General features: G+C 41.5%; 1 protein-coding gene and 1 long non-coding RNA gene across 3 annotated transcripts in view; one reads left to right on the top strand and one right to left on the bottom strand.

Annotated features, from left to right (window-relative positions):
• Positions 1 to 12957, top strand: part of ARHGAP25 (Rho GTPase activating protein 25) — an 87821-nt gene that overhangs the window by 18677 nt on the left and 56187 nt on the right. The window lies entirely within an intron of this gene.
• LOC117195583 (uncharacterized) lies at positions 4874 to 11930 on the bottom strand. The gene is made up of 2 exons (XR_004475323.2): positions 11634 to 11930; positions 4874 to 5979 (listed from the first exon to the last, which is right to left on the bottom strand). It is a non-coding gene; the product is annotated as an uncharacterized LOC117195583 (long non-coding RNA).

The following is a 12957-nucleotide window of genomic DNA, read 5'->3' as shown; positions in this document are numbered from 1 at the left end:
ATTAGCTTCAAAATAACGTGACCTTATGCTGTAGATGACCGATTTTGGCCCCCACTGACTGTGTGGGGACAGGGATTTACTGTACTTTCCGTTATCTCATCCGGTCCATATAAACTTCAGGTGGCAAAATTACCCTTCATATCCTGACAGCTCTAAGCGGGTAAAACTTGGGACTGACATAAGGAAGCAAAACTTATTAAAGTTCATGGAATCAGCTGTGCAAACTGGGGAACATAAGTTACAGTTCTATTTGTTTTGTAGTAGCATAACAACCGCAAACTGCTCTTCAAGATAAAAAGGGAAAAAAAGGGAGATTATGAATTCCATTTCAAGGAGAGACCTGCCATTTCTGCTTCCAAGAGACCTGCGGCCCATGGTCATTTATTTAATGGTAGGCTTCTAGAGGGTAGATGGCCTTATCATCCCTTTACAGATACATTTAATAGCCTCTTTGGGGCTGTTTTCCCAGCTCCCCCTCTTGGCTTCCAACCCGTCTCCATGGGTGGCCACAGGCTTGGCCTTTGCAAGCCTGTCCTTGGACAGAGCTGACTCAAGCTGCAACTAGCTTGTTTTCTCACAGCCTGAGGTTCACAGAGAATGGGCATTTAGAACCGAGCCTTGCAAAACGTAGGACACTAAGAGGAAGGGCCTTGAACTCTAAGAGCTCAAAACTTGCAAAATCTACCTTGATTTCTAATCACCCTGAGCCATGATCTTTTCCCCAAAGTTACCTTAGTTTTTTGAAAGAATATTTTCTTTTTAAAAAATTATACACACATGCACATACATCATTATGTTTATACATGTATGTGTGTGTCCATACTTATAGCAGTGTTTCTCAGCCTCAACACTGTTGCCATTTTGGGCCAGAGAACAGTTTGCTGTGGCAGCTGCCCTGTGCACGGTAGGGTGTTTAGCAGCAACCTTGGACTTCTCCACCTCATGGCAGTAGCAACCCTCCTAGTGGTGACAACCAAAATATCTCTAGACATTGCCAAATATCCCTTGGGGGTCAAAATGTCCCCAGTTAAGAACAATTGGTTGATCTAATTATTGGTCCATATATGTATGTATGTATGTGTCGATCTATCGATCTAAGTATCTATTATCTATCTGTATTAAACCAGCTCGATTCAGAGTCTGTTTTTTTCAGCCAAAAAAAAAAAAAAAAAAGTCTGGTAAGACAATGATAAAACATGCACTATGTAGACTGCTCAAATATGAACACAGCAAGTTAGCAGCAGAACCAGGCCTGGATAATTAAGTCTCCTGAACACTACCCAGTGGGCTTTCTACTACTTTCCACCAAAGAACTCCTTTTCAGGGTATTTAACGCCACCAACTTACCTATCATTGTGCTTTCCCTTGTACTAAGACCTGGAAGCACTGAAATTCAGAGACCGTGTTGATGGGAGGAAACACCCCTGGCCAGGTTCCCTTATTAGTCTGAGACACCTAAATTAGTCATCCGGGTGAGGATCATGGTCAGACTTTCTTCGCAGGAGTGTGGGCTCGTTGCTGGGGACAGCATGCCATGAGGTAGACCAGCCTTTGAAGGGGTACCATCCGCCCTCCCTGCTCTCTTACCATCTGGGGAGATTTAGCTTAATATTTTGGTCTTCCCTACATTCCCATGTGTTTTTGAGGCCACTCACCTAATCCAAGTCACTGTGGGATGGTAGAAGTCACTTTCCTTTTTTCCATTCAGAACTTATAACAAACAACCCAATCCAAAAATGGGCAGAAGACCTAAATAGACATTTCTCCAATGAAGATATACAGATTGCCAACAAGCACATGAAAGAATGCTCAACATCACTGATTAGAGAAATGTAAATCAAAACTACAAGGAGGTATCACCTCACACCAGTCAGAATGGCCATCATCAAAAAGTCTGCAAACAATAAATGCTGGAGAGGGTGTGGAGAAAAGGGAACCATCCTGCACTGTTGGTGGGAATGTAAATTGATACAGCCACTATGGAGAACAGTATGGAGGTTCCTCCAAAAACTAAAAATAGAACTACCATACGACCCAGCAATCCCACTACTAGGCTTATACCCTGAGAAAACCATAATTCAAAAAGAGTTATGCACCACAATGTTCATTGCAGCACTATGTACAATAGCCAGGACATGGAAGCAACCTAAGTGTCCATCAACAGATGAATGGATAAAGAAGATGTGACACATATATACAATGGAATATTACTCAGCCATGAAAAGGAATGAAACTGAGTTATTTGTAGTGAGGTGGATGGACCTAGAGACTGTCATACAGAGTGAAGTAAGTCAGAAAGAGAAAAACAAATACTGTATGCTAACACATATATATGGAATCTAAGAAAAAAAAAAAGGTCATGAAGAACCTAGGGGCAAGATGGGAATAAAGATACAGACCTACTAGAGAATGGACTTGAGGATATGCGGTGGGGGAAGGTTAAGCTGGGACAAAGTGAGAGAGTGGCATGGACATATATACACTACCAAACGTAAAATAGATAGCTAGTGGGAAGCAGCCGCATAGCACTGGGAGATCAGCTCGGTGCTTTGTGACCACCTAGAGGGGTGGGATAGGGAGGGTGGGAGGGAGATGCAAGAGTGAAGAGATATGGGACATATGTATATGTATAGCTGATTCACTTTGTTATAAAGCAGAAACTAACACACCATTGTAAAACAATTATACTCCAATAAAGATGTTTTAAAAAATTGTAAAAAAAAAAGAGTCATGTACCACAACGTTCATTGCAGCTCTATTTCCAATAGCCAGGACATGGAAGCAACCTAAGTGTCCATCGACAGATGAATGGATAAAGAAGATGTGGCACATATATACAATGGAATATTAGCCATAAAAGGAAACGAAATTGAGTTATTTGTAGTGAGGTGGATGGACCTAGAGTCTGTCATACAAAGTGAAGTAAGTCAGAAAGAGAAAAACAAATACTGTATGCTAACACATATATATGGAATCTAAAAGAAAAAAAAAAGGTTCTGAAGAATCTAGGGGCAGGACAGGAATAAAGACGCAGCTGTAGAGAATGGACTTGAGGACACGGGGAGGGGGAAGGGTATGTTGGGACGAAGTGAGAGAGTGGCATGGACTTATATACACTACCAAACGTAAAATAGATAGCCAGTGGGAAGCAGCCGCATAGCACAGGGAGATCAGCTCGGTGCTTTGTGACCACCTAGAGGGGTGGGATAGGGAGGGTGGGAGGGAGATGCAAGAGGGAGGAGATATGGGGATGTATGTATATGTATAGCTGATTCACTTTGTTGTAGGGCAGAGGCTAGCACACCATTGTAAAGCAATTATACTCCAATAAAGATGTTAAAAAAAAAAGAAAGAAAGTCAGCATTTGATATTCAAAAAAAAAAAAGAACTTATATTAGCTACGGAAACTTTTGAAGGTCAGGAGGAAGTGAGAATGTCAGGTGGTTCTGTGTAACAAACATGCAACAAATGAGAGCAGATGAAAAACTTGTTTTGAAATTGACATCTAGTAAAACGTATTTACTTTGGTCTGCAGTTGTATGAGTTTTGGCAAATGCCTAGAGTCATGTGATAACCAACATAATCGAGATACAGACAGGTCCAGCACCGTCTCTTTTTAGCCAACCCCTCTTGGCCAACCCTGGGCAAACCCTCATCTGTTCTCCATCCCTATAGTTTTACTTTGTCCTAAATATCGTATAAATGGAATTGTATAGGACGTAGCCTGTCTGCAGTCTGATTTCTTTTAGACAGCAGAATGCATTTGAGATTCATCCATGTTCCTGCTTGTATCAATAGTTTCATCCTTTTTATTGCTGAGTATTATTCTATTGTGTGGATGTGGCCATTCATCAGTTGAAAGACACTGGGTTTGCTTCTGATTTTTAGAAGTTAGAATCGCCTGCTATAAATAGGTGCTGACAGGTTTTGGTGTGAATATAATGTCTCATTCCTCTTTGGTAAATTTTGAGTAGTGAGACTGCTGGGTCATATGGTAAGTGAATGCTTAACTTTGTAAGAAACTGTCACATTATTTCCCAACGTAGCTGTACCATTTTGTATTCCCACCAGCCATGTTTGAAAGTTCCAGTTGCTTCTCATCCTTACCAGTCCTTAGTACTGTTAGTTTGTCTTTAAATTTTATTTCAGTCACTCTAATATGATTGTGAAGGTACCTCATTGTGGTGTTACTTTATGGTTTCCTGAGAGTTGATGATGTTTGGCATCTTTTCATTTAGTGAAGTCTCTGTTCAATAGTTTGCCCATTTAAAAAATTGGTTTGTTTGTTTACTTAGAGTTGAGTTTTAAGAATTCTTTATATATTCTGGGTACAATTCCTTTGTCAGAAATGTGGTTTGCAAATATTTTTTCCCAATCTGTGGCTTGCTTTTCATTCTCTCAGTGCCTTTCAAGGGGCAAAGGTTTTAATTTTGACAAAAACCAATATCAATTTTTTCTCTTATAGATAGTGCTTTCGGTGTCAAGAGTAGTTTGTAATAATCCCAACCCAGGACACTCCATGGATATCAAATATGTTTTGTAAATTTTATAGACGCTCTGAGTCTCTCATTCAGCTCCTGCCTGAAATGGTTTGCAAACATTTTCTTTCATATTTCCTCTCCAGCCCTGCCCACGTGAACACACCCACACACTTAAGCGTTACAAACACAGATTTCCTGTGCCACTCTGAACCCTCGGCCCTCCCTTTCCAGCCCTCCTCCCAGAGATCACAGAAGTCACATTTTCCAAAGTATTTTTTATCATGCAGGGGAAAGTGCTGGAGATTGGAATGGTCAGTGCTATTTTTATGGCCAAACACTCCAGAATGTCATTGTGAAGCCTCTTTCTCAAAATTATGCAAGTAGAAGTGGCATTATGGAAATTCATCCCCCAATATACATCCATCCCTCGTATAACAAAACTCACACTGTATATCAATGGGATTTAACGTTCAAGTGAATTAATTAGCTATGTTTGTCTATTTGTATTTTGAAATATCTTTCAATATATTCAAAGGAACAGATGTTTTCTGGGGCTATTTTTAAGTCTGAGTACAGCTTCCTTCCACTTCTCTTAGGTTGGATTTGAAGCCCTCACATTTCACAGTTGATACAATTAAGGAAATGCCAGAAAAGTGAAGGAGAGAGGGGAAGGGCGGAGATAAGGAGCTGAAGGAGAAAAATGTATGATCCATTATTGAGCACACGAATAAACCCTTTCTTCCATGTTTTAAATTCCACATTAAGAGGTTTACTACTTCTTTCCTGATTGTACCCCATGCAAGTTCATTATAAAACATGTCAGTTATTGTATCTCCATTTAGTGCATACACTGAGTTGAGTGAAATGATTCCCTTTCAACAAAACCTCATGAAAACATAAGTGATTTTTCACCTTGAAAAGGTCTTTTATGCTATAAGATGCGCCAGACCAGTGGGACTTGGAAGTGGGGGCAAATCCTGCCTGTCACGGTATCAATCACCGAGTCACCCATGCGTGGTTCCCCATCTTCTGCTTCCTGTTTGTCCATCTGGGCTTCCTGCTTCTTCAGGTTCTGCACCTACGACTTCAAGGCTTAGTTTGTCTTTCAGTGGCCATCGGCTAAAAGCAAACAAATGGATAAAGGAAAAAGAAAGAAGAACGATGTTCTTCTAGATCTTCTGTGGGCACCAGGTGATGTGGTGCAGAGGCTGGGAGGACTGTCAAGGGGTGGCCAGCCACAGAGAGAAGGATCAGGGCGAAGGTCTGTGTCTGCCTGTCGAAGAAGCCCACACTTCAGACAGATGCTTTCAGAAGAAATCCTAACATTTTTCTGAGGACCTTGGCCGATAATAGGGGAAACCCCTAGAGCATTTTTTTCAGACAGCTGATAAAGTTTGACAGCTTTGAAGAGGAAACAGAACTGCAGGATGTCAGCGGCAGAGTCACAGGGGAAACTCTGCCTCCTGCGAAGCCTCACTCAAGTACCGTGAAGCATAGCCTGAAATGGATAGAAATGCTGGTAAATAATAATATTTTATGAAGGAGTAAAATCTCAGTGATTTCCCACATCAGTAGCTCTAAGCAAGACCTTGACATTGATTTTTTTTTTCTATTGGGTTAAGTTTCATGGATTTTAGAATGATTTCTTCTGTGAATCCTCAAAAAATTTTTAAAGGAATTGTAAAATGTCACAGCAATGGAAATGTTCACACATTCCACAGCTCTCGAGTATATGCCACAGTAGAAGTGTCAGAAATTTTCTGTTGTGTCATTTTGTGTTTCTTTGAAACTCTCACCTTCATCACTTTTCCTCACACAGCTAAACACAAACACTTGGCCTTGCTCCTAAGAACTTTTTCTTGAAGTTTTCTTGAAGAGTTTTTCAATTTTCAGTAGTTGAATTTTCAGCAACATAGAGCATTCTTTCAGCTACCTCTCATTGGTTTGAGATAGACACTCCTTACCACCTAAGAAAGTATTCTATTCTTGATAATTAATTTTGCAATATCAATCGATATTGAAATTTATCAAATGTAAATTCACAATGTTTTGAAAACATATGGCTTTTCAATTCTTTTACCTATTGCTGTAATAAACCATTGAATAGTTTTCCTAACATTGAAATAACCGCATTCTTGGAGTATTGTAGACACTTGGGCTACCTGAGTGGCAAAACAGGCAAATCTCTCACTTTGTGAAGTTTATGGTCTATTTTAAATGGTCTTTATAAAATGAGTGAGGAATTGGCCCTTGTACAGCAATTACCACAATTCAGTTTTAGAAGACTTTCATCTTTCCAGAAAGTTCCCTCCTGCCCATTTGTGGCCAATCTCTACTTTTACCCTCAGCTCCAGGCAACCTCCCATCTGCTTTCTGTCTCTATAGTGTTGACTTTTCTGGGAACTTTTCTTCCATGGATTTGCAATATGCTGTCTTTTGCATTCAGTGTCTTTCACTTGCATAAGGTTCTTGAGGGTTACCATCTTGTAACTTGTATCAGTACTTCATTCCTTTTTATTTGGGGGCAGTGTTGCATTGCACAGCTATGCACTTTGTGTTCATGCATCCAGCAGCTGATGGACTCTAGATCGTTTCCAGTTTGACCATTATGAATAACGCTGCTGGAAACACTTGCATACGAGAAATCTGTGGACGTGTGCTTTCACTTCTCGTGAGGAGATTGCTAGAAGTGGAATTGCTGGGCGGCATGGTAAGCGTACCTGTAACTTTTTAAGAAGCATTCAGTTTAGGGAGTGAGGCTTTGTTCATGGAGAATTTCTTTTTTTTTCTCCTCGGCGAAGCCCCAGGTTAGTTGGAAAAGTCTTCCCTGCTCTCACTGGTTCAATGGCCCAGGTTAGGAGCCAGCAAGACAGGCCCTCCCACCCTTGCTTTGCTGGCGGGACTTTCAGCCCCTGGGGTAAGCTGGATATAGCACAGCCTGCGCAGCCAAGTCTTTGTGCTCTTGGGGCCTCCCTCCGTTCCCCCAATGAGTGCTGCTGGCCCCCTCTAGGAGATGGTGCAGATTCTTTGGGGGACCATCCCACTCTCGTGGACAATTTCTCCTCCACAGACACTGAACTGTGGGTTGGTCGGCTCTTTCAGTTTGGTCCTGCCTAGCCTCCAGCTCACAGAAATCCTCCTCTCCACAAATAGCTCACAGACAGCATGCTTCCTTACTTTTACTTTCATTTCCCATTTCCCATTGTTATCACTGAAGTCATTCTCTGGTCATTTTGATGGAAATTTGGAAATGGGGCTGTTACACCGTGGGGTCAAACCGTCCAGAATTTCAGGGGCTCCTTCCTTCCTGGGCTCCCCCAGAGCACCCCCTTGTGCTCCCTCAAGCCTTTCTGCTGACTCTTCTCTTTCCCCAAGCCCTGCCCTTTCTCAGCCCCAAAGAACTTGTTCTGGTTCTATGGTTTCTGTGATGTCTGGGCTGACCCTCCAAACTATACTGATCTCCCTCCCTCGCTGAGCACATTCTCTCTTATTTTCTTTCCTAAATAATGAGTCTGCTCTGCTCGCCTTTTCTCTAATTCGACACTCTGAGCACATTAGGGTATTAGTAGAAACTGCTCATATACAAAGAGTAGAAGAATTTGGGGTCTAGAAGGACCTTAGCAAACATCCTGTTCAACAGCGTCATTTTATATATGCAAGAGACTAAGATCTGCAAAACTTATTCTTGTAAATGACAACAATAATAAGCAAACCTATACCTACTGTATATTTCATAAAGGACATTTATATATTGTATCCTGCTGGTAAGTAATCCCATCAGGCAGGGAAGGGTGATTTGCCCAAGCGAGCATAGCTAGCTTCTGAAATGCTCTATTTGAAAACTTTCGGAATTCACTTTGGTTTAGATTATGAAAATTCTTCCTAACATTGGGACTGATTCCTCTCAGTCAGTTCTTTCTTGACTCATGTTTTCAATTTTTTAATTTGGGAAACAGCCTGCAGATCATTGAAGAAAAAGCTGACGTTCAGATTTTACAAATAACTTTTGTTCCCTTTATGAAAAAATGACAGCATGAGAAGACATAAAAATTACCCATAATCCCACCTATCAGGAAAATGACCTATAACCCTACACCAGTCTGGTGTGAATGTTGCATTGTGTTTTTCTGTGCTACACCACACATGTATTTATGACTTTCTTACACTATAGTGTGTGTGTGTGTGTGTGTGTGTGTGTATTTTTAACAAAATGGAGTCATCCTGTGTATATTGGAGTAAGCAGTTTTTAACCTAACTACATAAATTCAATGTTTTCCATGTCATTATTTTTTTTTTCCATGTCATTATAACTCAGGAAAGCATCAACTTTAATGGTATATAGTATTTTACTTTATGAGTACACCATACTTCGTTCAACTGATTCCGTGTTGTTGGACATTTACTTGTTTACATTTTTCAAGCAACAATGCTGCAGTGAATATCTTTGTAAATAAATTTAAGATACATTCATTATTATCTCAACTAAATTAGTAGAAGGCTTCTTGGTCAAAAAGACATGGATGTATTTGCAGATGTTTGTATGTAAAGCCTGGTTTAAAGTTGGAGAGATGGGGCTTCCCTGGTGGCGCAGTGGTTGAGAGTCCGCCTGCCGATGCAGGGGACACGGGTTCATGCCCTGGTCCGGGAAGATCCCACATGCCGTGAGCCATGGCCACTGAGCCTGCGCGTCCAGAGCCTGTGCTCCACAACGGGAGAGGCCACAACAGTGAGAGGCCCGCGTACCGCAAAAACAAAACAAAACAAACAAACAAACAAAAAGTTGGAGAGATGCATCCAGAAAGATGATGGGGTCCGTAATATTTGGGGGCTAAGGTATCACCCCAGAATAAATCGATCACGCAGCCTGTTTAATTGTCAGCCCTTGAGTAATAGTTACAGTGGCTTTTGTCTTTGTACCTCCTACCCTGTATTATTACTGGGACTTCTCAGGGGATCTTCTTTAGCCTAATATCGAAATTCACACTCTAACCAGGACGTGTCAAACCATCTGTGTTTGATTAAAATCACCAAGATTATGTCTTTTGCCAAATTCATTTTTCTTAATCAATTACATAAATGTATCACTACAGACCTGTGACCTTGATATGGAACTGGATTCTTGCCTGAGTTGGCAAATTAAGTTAGTCATGTTGCACATTAAAAACAGGATTACAGCATGAAGTATCGGCTGAAAGATGTTTGATAGGTCAATCAAAAAAATTTAGAGTTGAAAAATTTTTTTTTTAATTTAGAGTTGGAAAAGCATTCAAGATGGTTTATTTCCATCCTTTTATTTTACAAATGAAGAAATGAAGACTCAGAAAGGCCCTGAGAGTTACACAGCTGGTTTGTGTCTGAGCTGGAACTTGAATCTGGGTCTCTTGATGCCCAGATATGCCTTCCACTGCTCTAGGTTGCCTGCCTGCCTGCTTGCTACAGGGCTGGAAGGGAGACTATCATCCAGTGTTGGCCATATAGGCCCAATAGCCTATGAACTAGCACTTCCGCCCATTTTGTCATTGTAAACTCTGTAATCAGTCACTCTATTCTTTCCATTGATCTGCAACTAGGCCTCCGATGTCCCAGACGTTACTTCCGGTCAGAAGGAATTGTCTAGCAAGTCTCTTTGCCTTCCTTGCAACAGCTGTTTTTTTAAGCTCCTTCTGTGACCCTGGGGAATTATATATGTGCGTGTATGTGTGTGTGTGTGTGTGTGTGTGTGCATCTGTGTGTGTGTACATGTACACAGACAGACCATCACCACCATGAACAGTTTGAGTACAAGCTGACTTTACAGGAAATATTATCCGTAACTGGAAGCATCAGGAGTCCCTCGGTTCTTCCCCTTCATTAACTGATAAAGTGACAGTGCGGGGGCAACGGAGGGGCTGGATCTGTCCGGGGCGGGGGAATGTGTACGTGTGTGGTAGAACATCTGTGTAACATCACTTCGCTGTGCTCAGAGGAATAACTAACAGGTCTGGAAATGCAGGCCTGGGAAAACCAGCAAGTTGAAGTTCAGGGCAAGAGCTGATGTGTGAACAAATCTTAAGCCTAAAAGAATTTATTTTTTAAGGCCTAGTAGAATCTTGAAAAAGATTTTTTTATTATACATACATTTCAAACACCAACATAGAGAATAAATATAATGAAATGCCATGTAGATCCATTACTGAAATTCAAAATTATGAAGAATTTTTTACATCTGCTTTATTCCTTTGTTTCTCTTTTCTTTGCTGAGATATTTTAAAGCCAATCCCAGACACTGTGTAATTTTATTCCCCATGCTTAAGTATGCATCTTTGAAAATACAGACATTTTATTTCCTAATCACATGCCTAATCACACCTATGAAACTAATTCATAATTTATGGGTGTCCTCTGTCCTCCATCCATAATCTAATGGCCTCCATTTTTAATAGAATCTTTTATCAGATTGTAGAAAAATGATACAGATGAACTTCTTTGCAAAGCGGAAATAGAGACATAGACGTAGCGATCAAACATATGGATAACAAGGCGGGGAGGGGAGCGGGATGAATTGGGAGGTTGGGATTGACATATACACACTATTATGTATAAAATATGTAACTAATGAGAACCTACTGTATAGCACAGGGGAGTCTACTTGGTGTTCTGTGGTGACCTAAAGGGGAAGGAAATCCAAAAATGAGTGGAGATATATATATATATATATAGCTGATTCACTTTACTGTACAGCAGAAAGTAATGCAACATTGTAAAGCAACTATACTCCAATAAAAATTAATAAAAAATGAATCTTTTAATCAGATTGTAGAGTAAGAGAGACCTATTATGACTTGTATGCCAGGCCCATTCCACTGCAACAATTGTTCATTGTTCACACTCTTATTAGAACTGTATGGTTAAAAATCACTATTCCCGAGGACCAGAGAGGGCCTCAGGAACAGACTGGAGTGACATCTGTAGGCTGGTTGATAGCTTGTAGCTTCATCAAGGCCCAGTGCTTGATTATTGAGGCCAGCCAACCCTTAGGCAATGGCCTGGTTGGGTCACTGCTGTGAGTTACTAGAGCCACAGAATTTAGTTGGGCTTATAAAATATAAATACTTCAAGCATTCTAATGCACTACCTATTTATGAATGCTAGTGACTAAGCAGAACCCCTTACCTGGAGCAAATGACTGGCTTTGACCGTGGAAAGGTCAATAGTTCTTGAGCTTACTGTGTCAATGATGCAAAGTCCTTCCTTCCATCCATATCTGGGAAGCCAGTTAGCTTGGATACAGCTAAGGGGCCACAGTGTGGCCCTCGGGGTGTGTGTGCCACCCGATTGCCAAACCTCCACTACACCATGTGCTGAGGAAGAGGCAGTTCCGAGCAGTGTTTAGTCGGAAGCACTCACAATTCTGCATGCTTCTTGTTTTTATGCTTGGCTTCCTGTTATGCAAAGATAGGCCGAGGGGGCTGGTGAAGTGTTGCAATGGATGGAGACACAGGCCCACAAGAGACAACTGCTCTCCACATTCCCGAGACACGCGAGCTCCAGAATGAACACCACAAGGGTGGCCCTGGAAAGGTAGCCTAGTCAGGCGGATTCACAGCGTAGAACTTGCAAGCCTGAAGAAGAAACCGAAAGCCAGCTCTCTCTCTCTTATTCATATGCTACAGAGACCGCATTTTTGCTTCTTCCTGCAAAAGCCGTAGCTGCGTGTGCTAAATCCCTTTGTGAAGCAGAGTTTGCCTTTTTACCTTGAAAGGCTCACTTGTCAAACAATACATTTCTATGAGCTATAGAACATGGGGCAATTAAACCTGCTCAGTTCCTGGGTCTGGAGGCAGGTATTCAGGGAACAACCTTAGGTATTTCTTTGAATTAGGTTGTGTAAATGTGTCTCAGGGCAAGCGGCCTGGGAAGTCCCGTGTGACTGAATTCTGGGTGCACAGAGAAAGCCCCTTGGCTGTCCTTAGTCTCACATCTCATTACCTTTTGGGGGGTTGGGGGTGGAGCAAAGTTTTTTAAGCCCAAGTTAAAAAAGAAACTGAGAATTAAAAAAAAAAATCCAGGAGAGTAATCACAGGATAAATTTATCCTGAAGTCTAAATGCCAGGTTTTGAGAGTGGAAAGATTTTTAAATTTCCCCACCCCCCTGAATGGTGGGTGATTCAAAGAAGAGGTCAGTTTGCCTTTGACAAGGAAAAGAGAAAAGAGGTAAAGAAAGTGGGCCTGGAGGTTCTGAAGTTAAAAGACTTAATTTTCTTCTAGGAGGGCTGTCTTCCCACAGTCTGATAACTAGACAGGCTGAGGGTCTGCAAGTGTGTTGGGGGTGTGTGTGGATGTGGGTGTGAGTGTGTGCATGTGGGTGCGTGTGTGTGAGAGTGTGTGTGTGGGTGCGTGTGGGTGAGTGTGGTGTGCGAGTGAGTGTGTGTGGGTGTGTGAGTATGGGTGTGAATGTGTGTGAGTGGGTGGGTGGGTTAGTGCATGCGTGAGTGTG

Source organism: Orcinus orca, chromosome 13 (assembly GCF_937001465.1).
Source record: "Orcinus orca chromosome 13, mOrcOrc1.1, whole genome shotgun sequence".
NCBI lineage: Eukaryota > Metazoa > Chordata > Mammalia > Artiodactyla > Delphinidae > Orcinus > Orcinus orca.
The sequence above is the reverse complement of the archived record's forward strand: the minus strand, read 5'-3'. Positions and strand labels throughout refer to the sequence as shown.